At 27.6% G+C, this 14,558-nt stretch overlaps 1 long non-coding RNA gene across 3 annotated transcripts in view; it reads left to right on the top strand.

Moving 5' to 3' along the window:
* The window catches only part of LOC122269321 (uncharacterized), a 44,074-nt gene that overhangs the window by 7,217 nt on the left and 22,299 nt on the right, over nucleotides 1-14,558 (top strand). For 2 of the 3 annotated variants that reach the window (XR_015434761.1, XR_015434762.1), the window contains one exon: nucleotides 4,565-5,328. This is a non-coding gene — a long non-coding RNA (uncharacterized LOC122269321). Of the gene's footprint in view, nucleotides 1-4,564; nucleotides 5,329-14,558 lie in introns of those variants that run through there. The other variant, XR_011636367.2, reaches the window with a different exon arrangement.

Consider the following 14,558-nt stretch of genomic DNA (forward strand, 5'->3'; position numbering starts at 1 on the left):
CCATTTTCCCTTCGAAATGACCCTCAAATTAAACGAGCAATCTTGGCCTTTTTCTTCTTATTATTTGCTTATTATTGTTTAAAAAAAGAAGAAGAAAAAAAGCAAACAACTTTTCAGGAATAATGAAATTGAGTTGTTTTAAGAGATTTGTGTTATCTAATCGATATAGCTGCCCTAGCTATCATATCAATTCTTCGCATTTTATGAGCTTCGCAATGCCAGGTATCTTCATCTCTAGTAATTTTAAAACAGTTATCTCCAACTACAGTTCTCGCGAATTAAACCAAAAACCTTCTTAAGATTTTCTGTGGTTTAGATTAATTTATTTTAGCTGAATAATTAATAAGAATTGTTGCTCATCCCCCTTTTGTATAATCTTCTTAAATCCAATGCTATTTTTACCTTTGGCAAAACAATTGAGCGATTTGTTTGGTTACTGTTCAGCTGTTAAATTTAAAACCAATCAAGTAAAAAAAAGTTATTTAATCTTAAAAAATAATGCATAAATACACAAACTTTAAACTTAAATAAGTGAAAAACCAAATTAAATAAAATAAATAAGATTAATTTATTTTAGTTGAATAATTAATAAGAATTGTGGCTCATCCTGTTGTATAATCTTCTTAAATCCAATGCTATTTTTACCTTTGGCAAAACAATTGAGCGATTTGTTCGGTTACTGTTCAGCTGTTAAATTTAAAACCAATCAAGTAAAAAAAAGTTATTTAATCTTAAAAAATAATGCATAAATACACAAACTTTAAACTTAAATAAGTGGAAAAACCATATAAAATAGTTACATAGCACATTCTTAGTTACTTTGTGCATGTATCGTAAAGTGAGTTTAAAAAATATAAATGTTGTTCGAAACTCTATTTAAATAAGATTTGTTGATAAGATTGATAAGAGGATAATTAACTTTAATTTTTATACTTTTTGCAGCTCTTACATTTTGATATTCGTCTTTTTTTTAGTGCCTCCTAAAATGTGCAGCTATATAAATGTCCAGGACTGATCTAATGAATCATGAAAACATTATGTAAATTACATACTTAATTCATATTTTTCAAAAAAACTTTTAACGTGCTGCAATGTAGTACTTCTGTACTCAGTTCAGTTCCGATAGGTGACTATAAAAGTTATTTATATTAAATATTATATTAAATTTATATATTTATATTAAATATTATATTAAATTTATATATTTATATTAAATATTATATTAAATTTATATATTTATATTATTATATGTTATATTAATTTCATATATTTATATTATTATATATTATATTAAATTTATATATTTATATTATTATATATTATATTAAATTTATATATTTATATTATTATATATTATATTAAATTCATATATTTATATTATTATATATTATATTAAATTTATATATTTATATTATTATATATTATATTAAATTTATATATTTATATTATTATATATTATATTAAATTTATGTATTCATATATTAAATTAAATGAGTATGTAATTGTTGATAATGTAAAATTTCAGAAACCATATTTAAATTCATTGTACGGAATGCTCTTTAATTCTGACTTTGAGGTTTTCTTACTGAGCTTAACATTCTTAATTCCTTGAACATTTTTTCGGTTTCGGAGATTATGGCGAAAAACGTTCATACTTTTCGATTAAATCTTTTACAAACTTCTCTTTTTCCATAATGAAAAACTGGCTAAAATAACAAGGAAAAGAATGCCTAATATATTGAGAATGTCAAAGTGTAAGAGCATTCCCATAGAAAAAAAATTTATTTCTGAAACTTTAACGACCGAGTGCAGAAGTGTTATATGGTGGTAACACCTAAGGTGAAGTATCAAAACAGTAAAACATTCCGGATCAATTTACGGTAAACAGTACCCTAGGCGCATCATCCGTACAATCTAGTTTGCCCATATAATTTTGTACCGTTTTTTACGGTAATATTTATTTAATTGCGCTGATTCAGTGATTTTGTAGTAAATTTACAGAAAAAATTGCAGCATATTAGATTCTTTGTTCGGTAAAATTTTACAGTAGCAATGGATTTTGCTCTAAATTTTGCAGTCTACAAAAGTTGGAGGTTATTTTTAAATACATTAAATAAGTATGTAATCCACCTTTTAATTCAAAATACATTATTTTTCAAATTAATTTTAGATTATTTTAATAAAATGTAATTGTTTTAACGATATAGATTTAGGTATTTTGATGAACATTAATAAAATTAGTTGAAAAAAGTTTGAACATCTTTATTTTATTGAAAATCATTTTTCAAAAATAATAATATAATTTTTTTTTCTTATCACAAATAGTTTTATCCTGGAAACTATCTAAATTCTTCAGAATTCTGTAAAATAATTATTTTAGTAAAATTAATTTTTAAAAAATAATAATATAATTTTTTTTTCTCGTCACAAATAGTTTTAACCTGGCAACTATCCAAATTCTTTAGAAATGCGTAAAATAAAGGATGCAAAAAACAAGAGTCATATTTCAGCTCTTTATTTTGTTCTAAGAATTTGTATATTTAAACACGCAATTTTTATTTTATTTATGTTGATTAACACATACTAACGTGCTCTCGCTGTTTAGGTGAATAATTCTTACTGGTAAAGTAAAAGCATATAGAGAATAACAAAATTTATGCGCTTATTTTTTGGAATGTTGAACCATTGCCAACTCCCTTGGAATTTTCAGCCCTTATTTATTACAATACTTTTTAAAGTTTAGGGAATGGCATTTAAGTTAACCCCAAACAAAATAAATAGTATGTTAACTCTTTTATTTTTTAATTTCAAAATGTATCGAACTCCTGAATCACCTACGAAATTGAAACACTGATCAAAATGTTTATATCCACCAGATAATGAAGTAAATTTAAGTTTTGATTACAGATTCTTTTTCCAAATTTAAAGCTTCCAAATGTTCTAATTTCTTCGGGTGCATTACAAATCATTTCAAGTGTAATATATCCACAGATTACGGTCAATTTTGCTTTGAGATTGCACTATGCTATTGCTGCAAATTATGTTTAGTTTTTTGTTTTTTAAATTCTTTTAGAGTTTTCTCAGATAGCTGCACCCTATGTTGATGAAATTTGAATTAATATTGAGATTTTAGAATACTAAATATCTTGTAAGTATAGCAGAAAAAATAAACAGTACATTTCTATCTATTTCTGGATATCTTTAATATTTATCCCATCTGTCGCTCTTAGCCACCCGGTATCATCTTTTTGTCACTTCAATCACTATGGAAGGAAAACTGTCCCATTTAAATTTCAAAATAAGATAAGCCACTAAATTCCCAATATTTTTTGTTTCCTACGCCAAGTTTTTTTTATTAAACTATTATATTTTTTTAAATCTGAAGACAGGTCTCATAGCATCCGTAGGATGTGATTACGATGACTACAATGCTTATGTTCTTTTTTGGTTCTAATTTTTCTGCCCCTTTAAGTGTCACTTTTCTTAAAAGATTTCAAAAAAAAAAATTTTCTTTTTTCTTTTTATGACGATTTATTCTAAGACAAAAGAAGGAAATCAGGCAAACAAAAATAATACCTCGAACAAAATAAATAATACATTTCGAAGATGGCACCACAAAAACGTTTAATTTACTAAAATATTCCATTTTAATACAATGTTTATAACAGAGACATTTCTGAAAGCATGCATTAGTTTACTATTAGTTCCGTAGAGGGAAATAAAAGGATCTTAGATTTTTTTTTTCCCAATGCCGATTCATTGCTTTCTCACTACCACTCTCTAACGATTTTTTCGCAAACGAATAAAAATTTGATTGGCGAGTTTTCCATGAAAGAAAATATTTTTCCTATCAGGTTCTCATTTGCTTGCGATTATTTCTCATGCAGGGAGAACGGCCCTGCAAGCTTCTTAACCCTCTGGTTGTTAGTCAGAGCTTTTTTCTTTTTTAATTATTTTAAAAACCTTATTCTTTGATAGGAAATTAGAAACTAGAGATCATCAGAAAAATTTCAATGCAATTTTACCTAGATTGCAAAGTTTCAAACAGGTTTTAGGAACAAATACTGTATCTTATGCGCTCATTACTGTCAAGCTATTTGCTAATTATACCTAACGTTTGAAAGGAAAATAAAAATAACTTGGATGCAAAAGTATTTTGTAAGTATTATTTTTAAAAAATAATGTAAATAGTATGCTTAATTATTCAAATTACACAAAACAGTATCAAAAGATTATTTTACTTATTTTTGTATTCATTTGAATTTTTGTACTATACTGATTTTTTTTTTGGGGGGGGGGGATTTTCTATTAATACTCTCTTAAACTTTGAATTTTTATTGATTAAATTTGAAATTTTTATAAAAATCTATTGAATCTATTGAAGTGCTTTAAATGTATAGGAAATATTAGTTATTTATTTTTTGGGGGCTGTCCAACTCTTTTTTTTTTTTTTTTTACTTGAAGTTTCTTATAGAAATATTACGGAGTGTAAGAGAATGTAAACATTTGCTTACCTTACAAATATTAAGTTTTCTTCGCTAAATAAAGTGATCAATTATTGTAGGATACACGAGTTCACGTCCTTTTGTGTAGAAGAACTATGAAGGAAATGATGATGAAAGAGCTCTCGTACTGTATCTATGATATGTAACAGCCATGGAGAAGTATGCAAGAGATTTTCCATTCTATCGCTGGAGGACTTAAAAAAAGTGATGCAGTTTTGTTTCAAAGCATGGCAAAATGTTAATCCTTTGAGACCAAATGAAAACAGCACCCCACTGAATCAGTAGGTGTAACAATTTGTTACTTAACTATTTGTTAACTATTGAGATAAGAGACTTCAGATAATTAATATATAGATGTTATTGGTTTGACGTTACATGAATTTACACAAGCCAGCCTCAATAATTTTAATAAAAAGTAATAAAAAAAGTTTTAACTTTAGAAGTATAAATATAAATGTAACATTGACAAAAATACACAGAAATTAACATGGGCAGAATAGGTGCATTTACTATGTTGTAGGTACAATAACTATTGTTGAAACACTGTTGCTGCTCAAAGGCTCTGATTTTATTAGAGCTAGTATTAGTCTGAGTAGGTACTGAGGGTGTACAGTATTGGTTCTCTTTTTTTTCTACCGTAAATTGCTCGGCTTCGCGTGCAGGTCGTCGAGCTACCGAAGTGGGGGTGCCATTCCCTCTGCAGAGAATCAAAACTGTGATGGCATGTCTTCGAATCATCCTCAGGGATGTTTTCCAGACCATCGCCCATAGACCATTGTGTAGCTCTAGTGCGACGTAAATGAACTATAACTACAACTATTGGAGCGAAAAAAAAATTTGAAACATTCATCATGATGACGTAATAGTGGATCGCGTTTAATTATTATTTTTCATGATTGGAGGATTATGCGATATAATAAGGCAATGGATTCGAACAACTTGAGAACTATGATGAAAAAAGCTTTATTTATTGCAGATACTTGACAGAAAAACTTAACTACCTTGTTTATTTCGTATACATTTCATCATCAAAATTAGATGACAATCAGATCAAAACTAGACGTTGACAAATAAATACTGAAAAGATTCCAAATCAAATTATGGTTAAAAGTAACCGACATTCAGGATACCAATACCTCTTGCCTTAAAATGCATTTTCAAAATAACATTTTATGGAACAAACAATCTGAATCCCAAAAATCCCTTACTTTTTACAGCAACACAGTAAAATAACTGAATCACTGCAGTTAAATAAACAATACTGTAAAAATTACCGCATAAAATTTCACGGTAATTTATAGTTGAATGGGATTTTATAGTTGAATGGACTTGACGACGCTGTACTTAAGGTACCTGTAATTTTAATCCTTTTTTTATCCGAAATTTTTAGAGCGTTGATGAGCAAAAGCAGAACATTTTTATAAAATACCATATAATAATTTTTATATTACCAATACTATTTTTTTCTTATATTTAATGAAGTTGTCAATTTTTGTTTGTTACACTTGATATTAAATATTTTTTTTTCATACGGTTTTATGCTTCGCAAATTTTATTTTTTATATTTAAAATTGATGTTTATTGAAAATAAATTTTATCTTCAAAAAACTCTTCTACTTTGAGTTTTTCTATTTTTTTGAAATAATAAATATTTTTTACGGTAAAAAAATGCTTATGGGAATAATTATAATAAAATATCATCGTATGTTGCGAAGACCAATGCAATTTTTACCTTTACTTATCAAATATTAAGCTAAAAATAGTTACATTCGTTCTAAATTGTTATAAATGGCTATAGATATCATTGCTGTACGTGCTCCAATAAATTGATTGAAACTGGCAGAAAAAATATTTTTCCTTGGATCGGAGATAATTAAATTTCCGGTACTAAAGAAACGAGAAAAGAATATCTGTATTTTCACTTAACGCTTTTTCTTATTTAGTTGGAGCAACGTACAGGAAATATCACAAAAATTTTATTTAATAAATATTATAACGTAGAAAATTATTTACTAAAACCAATAAGTAAAAAACAAAAAAACTCTAAATGTGATTTCGCATTCCTGAGTTACAGAGTTCTCCCTATTAAATTTCAAAATCTTAATTTTTTAATCATTGCACTTTTAAAATTAATCTCTCAATTTTGACGTTTCAGAATTTTGAATATTTTTGACTATATTATATTTTTGTATCTTAGTTTTTATATTTTTGACTACCATTTCGTTCTAAAATCCCGTGTTTTCAGACAAAACGTGAAAATTCAAACATTTGTCGCAACTTCTGTTTCAGTTGTGTGGAATCTCAGAGCATTTTAGGGGTTTCAACATTTTTTATATGATTTTATCCCCGTATTTTCTCTATAAGAATTTGTATTTTTAAAATTCGATTCTTCATTCTCTATTTTAAATTCGATTTCAACTATTTGACCAATTTCAATCAAAATTTGCATTTTTCAATGTAAAATTACGTTTTTCAAATTGATGTAAAAAATTGTACACCTCAAGATTCAAAATTTTTCAATTGTAATTAAATAAAATAATAAATATCCACTGAAAGTTCTTTTTTCTTGGAATTATCAAATAAACTAATTTTATAATCGAGGGCAAAAATTTTTTAAATTGCTTTAAAAGTTCTAGAGATGTAGCAAAATTCTCAAAAAGCAAAATTAACATTTAGGGTTCCAAATTTTGTACAGCTCTCCTGATGAAACTTTTGGAACCATATTGTCCAGAATAAGTCTCCCCCCTCTATTTTGTAGTCGAATATCCAAATCCGATGGAGAAAAAAAGTACGTTTTAGCGTCTGATTTTGCTTATACAGCAATTAAATGGCATATTTGAGGCCTCCTTCTCGAAACATTAGAATTGAACGCAAAAATCCGATCGTTAGATCAAACGTTATTTAGGATGTTCTTCATTTTGAGCTATGTGGAGTACTTTATCCTCTTGCTCGTTATCTGGCTCACCGGGTTCGTATCCTGGTGTTGATTGAGATTTCATTCACTGATATTCCTTGATATTAAGCAGCATTTCTTAATCATATGTAATAATCAATTTGTTATAATTGCCAACACTGTAAAAAATTTCTATAAAAATACAGGGAAAAGCAAAAATATCTGTTGAAGTACGTAAACTCTTCTTCAAACCAATATACGTAAGTTTTTCATTAACTGAGACACAATAAAAACCGGGTTTTTTTTCTAGTGTAATTCTCCAAAGGAGTATTATTACTATTTATTTGATATATGTCCTCACGGTCTAACCAAAGTTTCTGTCGTAGTCCATTTACGTCGCACTAGATGCACAATGGGCTATTGGCGACGGTCTGGGAAGCATCCTTGAGGATGATCCGAAGACGCGCCATCACAATTTTGATCCTCCCTCTAGAGAGGGGGTGGCACTCCCTTTTAGGTAGCCCGACGACCTGCACGCGAAGTCAAGCATTTTACGGTAGAACAGTTTAACAAGTACCAATACCTCACACCCTCTTTCTCGAAGCAGACTGATCCAAGTGGTCACCTACCAGCACACTGACCGCAGTCAGTGATGCTTGACTTCGGTGATCTGCTGGGAACGACGTCTTAACGATCAGTCCACTGAGGGACTTGTCTAACCAAAGAATCCCCTTGCCATAGCCTGTGTAATTCTGCTGCGGTGAAAAAATTAAAAAAAAGACACTTAAAAATGGAATATTTTTTCCTAATTCTTTCGCTGATACAAGTCAAAATGTGTATTAAATGTTTAACCTTAATCTATTAGAAATAGTTTAAACACGTAACCATAATCATCAACAATTTCCCAAATAACTGGTGAACGTAGTTCTTCAGTTAACCTCTCAGAAAATACTAGCTCAATTCATGAGGTGGGTAAAGGCTTTGCTTACCATGGATTCGGCTGGAGTTCGATTCTCTTTTCCCTTTCTCCGGTCTTGTTTAAATGCTTTTATATTCTTTTCCAATGTAATTTTCCAAAGCAGCAGTTTCAGAGCCAGAAAAAGCATACAGTTTATAAGCAGGTAAATATTTAACTTATTTTTACTTATCTTATTTCTGAAATTATGATGAGTTTCCTGAGACTTTAAATACTTATGCAGAAACTTTCTGTTTTCAATACACTGCTATTTTACATGAAACTCATAAACAATTTAAAACAAATTCTCATGTAAAAAACTTTTACAGCGTTATTAATGCTTATCTCTATTAATTACTAATAGTATTAACCCAGTATTATATTTACCTATTTGTATTATCCAGGTAAATATTTGCATTTACCTACTGGGGTAAGAAGACACAAGAGTGAAATATCTAGGGGCATCCCTTTTTTTATTCTAATAATAATAATTTTATTAGAAAAATAATCACATATTTTAATTTACTGATAATATTGTTCACTATATTTACTTAATTGACATCCTTTTCCATAATTTAGAAAAGTTTAATTTTTATTTTTTGTCCGGTAGAAAAAAGAGCCTTATTTTAGTATAATATTATTTTAACTTCAGGGCATAATTTTTACGTTAATTATTCATTAATACTGAATTAAGTAAGAATAACAAAAACATTTTGTAAGGTTCTACTCGTCTTATTTTTGATATTTTTCGCTAGAAAAAATTATAACTCAATGCTTTTGGAGAAAAGTGAGCGAGTTATAAAAATAGAAAACCCTTTCAACAAAACTTAGGTTTTGAGGTTCATAATCAGAAAAAAATATTTCTAATTAAATCATCTTCTTAGATTTTTACTAAATCCCTCAAGACATTTACTTTTTATAGAACGAAGCATTTTTCTTAATTTTATCAACGTACATGAAAATTGAGTCTTAATTTATTTCAATAAACTCGACCATAATTTGATTTAGGTTTCAGGAAGCAAATTTCGAATTGAATTAAATAATATCTATATAATGCTACAACAGGCATTACATATTTCCTAGCTTTTAAAATTTCTTTGATTTCTTAAACTAAATTTTTGTATCATTCTTAATCGAATTTCAATTAAATTAAACCAATTATTTAATTTTTATATCAATTTATAAAAAGCGAACATAAAATATTTTATACTTTTCCTTAAAAATCAATGTTAACGGCTAGCTTTTTTATTTTACTACTATTGTAAGTCTCATTTATTTACTGCACGACTAAATCAAAACCACAAATCTATTTATAACTCATTATTCTTTAGTTCTTACCACAAAAATGTTTCAGTTACATAGTTATACTAATTTTACGGTTAAAGAATATTTAAACCCCGTAGAAACGACGTTACTTTCCAGTCCCCCTAATATTTTACGGTAAAAATGAATTTTATTGATGCGTCAGTAAGTAAGTTGAATTGGAATTTCTTGCAGTGCATGAAAGTATATTTATTTTGTCTGTAAACTGTAAATAAAAATAATAAAAAATTTTGTTTTTTATCAAAAAAGCGTATTTACCTAAATTATAATATTTTTTTTTAAATGGTGGGCACTTGGGACGTAGACCCATTGGCCTTAGAAATGTCAGAAATGCTACTTTCTTCTCGTTACCCAGTGGGCACCTGTGGCGAAGCCACGGCGGTGGAGCAGCGTCGTCCACGGCACACAACCACAAACCCGTTTATAGGGCTGGTCACATTCACACACAAAGGAGAAAGGACATAGAACACAAAGAGAGAGAAAGAAACATCCATGCCCTGATGAGCAGGATTCGAACCCGCGACCATCGGCTCCGCAGTCAGGCACGCTAACCACTAGGCCACCTGGTCGGCTAAAATATAAAATAAATCTATATAATAACAAAACAAAATTATTTAAAGTAAACCTTTTTCACCACCTTTTCACGCAATGTTTTAAAAGTTTTTGGCTTACTACTATTGTAAGACTCATTAATTCACTGTCGCGAATAAATCGAAAACAAAAATCTTTTTATAACTCATTATTATTTATTTCTTACCACAAAAATGTCTCAGTTACATGGTTATACTCATTTTAAGATTAAAGAATTTTTAAACCGCAGAAACAACATTACTTTCTAGTCCCCCTAATATTTTACTGTAAGAATGGATTTTACTGATGTGCCAGTAAGTAATTTGAATCAGAATTTTTTACAGTGCATAAAAATATATTTATTTTGTCTGTAAACCGTAAATAAAAATAAGAAAAAGGTTTTTTTAAAACAAAAAAGCGTATTCACCTAAAATATAAAGTAAATTAATATCATAATAACAAATCAAAAATTATTTAAAGTAAACCCTTTTCACCACCTCTTCACACAATGTTTTAAAAATATTTGGTTTACAACTATTGTAAGACTCATCAATTCACTGTCACGACTAAATCGAAAACAAAAATCTATTTACAACTCGTTATTCTTTATTTCTTACCACAAAAATATTTCAGTTACATGGTTATACTAATTTTAAGATTAAAAAATATTTGAACAGCAGAAACCACATTACTTTCCGGTCCCCCTGATATTTTACTGTGAGAATGGATTTTACTGATAATTAATTTGAATCGGAATTTTTTTACAGTGCATAAAAATATATTTATTTTGTCTGTAAACTGTAAGTAAAAATAATAAAAATGTTTTTTTAAAACAAAAAGAGTGTATTCACCTAAAATATAAAGTAAATTGATATCATAATAATAAACCAAAAATTATTTAAAGTAAACCCTTTTCACCACCTTTAAACCGTTATAATGAAATTGCTTTCCAGTCCCCCTAATATTTTACTGTAAGAATGGATTTTACTGATGTGCCAGTAAGTTGTTTGAATCGGAATTTTTTACAGTGCTTAAAAATATATTTATTTTGTCTGCAAACTGTAAATAAAAATAATAAACATGTTTTTTTCATACAAAAAGTGCATTCACCTAAAATATAAAGTAAATTGATATCATAATACCAAAACAAAAATTATTTAAAGTGAACCCTTTTCACCGCCATGTTCAACACCATTAAACAGCAGAAACGACATTGCTTTCCAGTCCCCCTAATATTTTACGGTAAGAATGAATTTTACTGATGTGCCAGTAAGTAATTTGAATCGGAATTTTTTACAGTGCTTAAAAATATATTTATTTTGTCGGTAAACTGTAAATAAAAATAATAAAAATGTTTTTTTTTTTTTGAAGCAAAAAAATTTATTCACCTAAAATATAAAATAAATTGATATCATAATAACCAAACAGAAATTATTTAAAGCAAACTCTTTTCACCACCATGTACACAATGTTTCAAAAATATTTAAATGTACCATTTATGAGAATAATTTTTTAAAAGAAAGATATTGTTGCTGGAAGGCATGATCACAAAGAACAAATATGTAAAAAAAAATTGAATAAAAATTTTAAAGTCAAATACGTTTCTTAAGAGGTCTCAAAATAATAAGTGTTTTCTCTCAACAACACTCCCTTTTATCTTTCAATATTATTACTCGTTTATTTTAAGTGCGCCCTTAAGAAAGTTGAAGATTATTTTGCGGGTATCATAAAAACAATTTCAGTTTTTTTTCTTCTTTTGATTAAAGATCTTTTAACTTCAAACGAAAGAGTTTTGGAAAGGATTAATTTTGGAAAAAACACTTTTTTATTTTAAAAAAAATATTCTTCTTTATTTTAACAAGTGTTGCTTCTTGAAGCTATCTGTAAAAATATTCTAAGTCAACCGATAAATATGGAAAAAACTATTGTAACAAACTTCTATTGGTTTATGCAAATGAATTTTATTTTTTATGACTGGAATAATTATAATATTTTTTTCTCTTTAATAACATGTTTTTAATATTTTTTTCAATAAATTTAAATAAAAATTAGCTTAATTGTTTTAACAAGGGGAGGATTTACGAGTTCTCAATGGGGGTCTGTCCATATTTACAATACCCCAAAATAAAAGAAGAGGCACTTTCAGAATTTTATATTTTTGCAAAATTCTCAAAAAAAGAAATTAGACCATTTTTTATAACTTTAGAGGTGTTACGGTAGTGTAACTTATCAATAAAAATTACAACTTTTAATTTTTGAGGTACCATCATTAAATTACGAAAGAAATAGAGTATATTTCTAGAAAATGTATCCGTAACCTTGTAATAAGAATGAATTAGAATAATGAATTGAATAAGAATGAATGATTCGTCAATCTAGCCTAAATATTCGAGGAGGTACAGATGTTTTTTATAAAAAAAGATTTATTTTTGCTTTATGCTTTATTTCTAATTATATAATTTATAAAAATATATTAAATATATTATTTATTTGATTGCAAAATTATTAAATACATTCTTAAAAAATTTGGAAAGCAATTTTTTAAATTTGATAAAAAATTTTAATTAAAAATATATGATTTAAATATCATCAGAAAAATTGAGGTTGATTCCACGTTAAAAGTAATTTTTTCATAATCCACATTTTTCGAAACATATTCAAAGTTCTTTTTTTAAATCTATTGTGAATCATCTTTGGTAACTAATGAAAAATGTCTGATTTGAATAACTTAAAAAATTTCAAGCAATTTCCTATGTAGTTTTTGAAAACTTTAAAAGAAAGCTCTGAATGGTAAAAACTTTTTTCTGTAAATTTCCATAACAAGAGCATTAAGTGATATGTTCCATAACTGAGAGATTCTTCCATAAACAAGATTTATTAAAAATAACACCTGCATAAAAAGTGAGATCATCTCCCATTAAATCATGTTTTATTTCAAATGTATTCTTTCCTAAAACTATCATATTTTGTTCTCCGGGCAATTATTGTTGATTATTATCATTTGTTATCAAACCTTTGTTTAACAAATTTGTAGAAAACCCCTTATCATTCAGAGCCTTCCCTCAAAAATTTTAAAAACTACTTTTGAAACTTTGTTAATTTTACAGATATTCAAGTTGAGCATTTTCCCTTAGTTACCAAATACAATTCTTCCAGATCATTTAGAAGGCAATTCTTAAATGATCTAGTACATGATTACATGATCTGGTACATGATGATGATAGTTCATGATCTGGTGTATGAAAGTATTACTTAAAATGCCCGTATCTTCCGTAACACACTTTTTTCATATTTTAAAATGATTTTTTTTTTTGTTTTCAATTAAAAATTTCTCCAATTTTTTTCCTATTTTCATTTGATGACGATCATGTATGCACTTTTAAAAATTCCGGATCAAATTACGGTATGAAGTGTATTTCCTATAAAATGTACTTTACCGTAAAATTCATTCTTTCAGTAAAATATTAAGCAGTAATTTTAACAGTAATATTTATTTAATTAGAGTGAGTTAGTGATTTTAAGGCAATTATTAAATCAGAAATTATGGTATATTAGATTTTTTGTTCCCTAGCATGTTCATGTAAAAATGAATTTTACGGTAAGAAATAGCTGATTAGAACAAGAATTTTTTACATCGTACCTGTGGAGTATAATTAATAATAAACATTGTGATTTATTTGAGAAAATTAAGTAATTATGATTAGTAGCATATTTTGTATTTTCTCCTCCATCCTTTTCCCTTCGATTTTTGAATTCGGAAACAGAAACAATGTTTGAGCATAAATAGATTTTAATTCTTAAAAAACTAACAAAAAAAAATAAGAGCTGGAGCAAAGAAACTAAAGTTTTCTATTATGCGAATGTCTTATAAGTCGATGTTTTCAAAGTTATGTGGGTATTGACTTCCCTAAAATACTTAAATACACATTAGAAGAAAACGCTTTACTAGTCAAGTAATTTATTACGAATTTGTGTACATAAGCTACCACGCAAACACTTTTTATGGCGGATCTCTAAATGTGATACTAATAACTTTCACAAACAGAAACTACGTCTCTCAAGATTTATTCCACTTTTGACACTCCTCTTATCATTTCATAATTAAGTGTGGGTGATAATTAACGAACTCACCTAATTGGGGTATCAGTGGGACTGGTGCAAGATTTATTATAATTTGTAAACTTTCTGAAGTTACAGAGAGTGATCCTGGAAATCAATAATAATTTCATTTATGGTTTTGGCAGTTGATCGATTTCTGATCATACTTATTGCTCGCTACTTTATTTTCGCTAAAATTATGAATAACTATTTA

This window comes from Parasteatoda tepidariorum, chromosome 6, assembly GCF_982258835.1.
Source record: "Parasteatoda tepidariorum strain Cologne lab strain chromosome 6, Ptep-v5.0, whole genome shotgun sequence".
In the NCBI taxonomy this organism is placed as follows: Eukaryota; Metazoa; Arthropoda; class Arachnida; order Araneae; family Theridiidae; genus Parasteatoda; species Parasteatoda tepidariorum.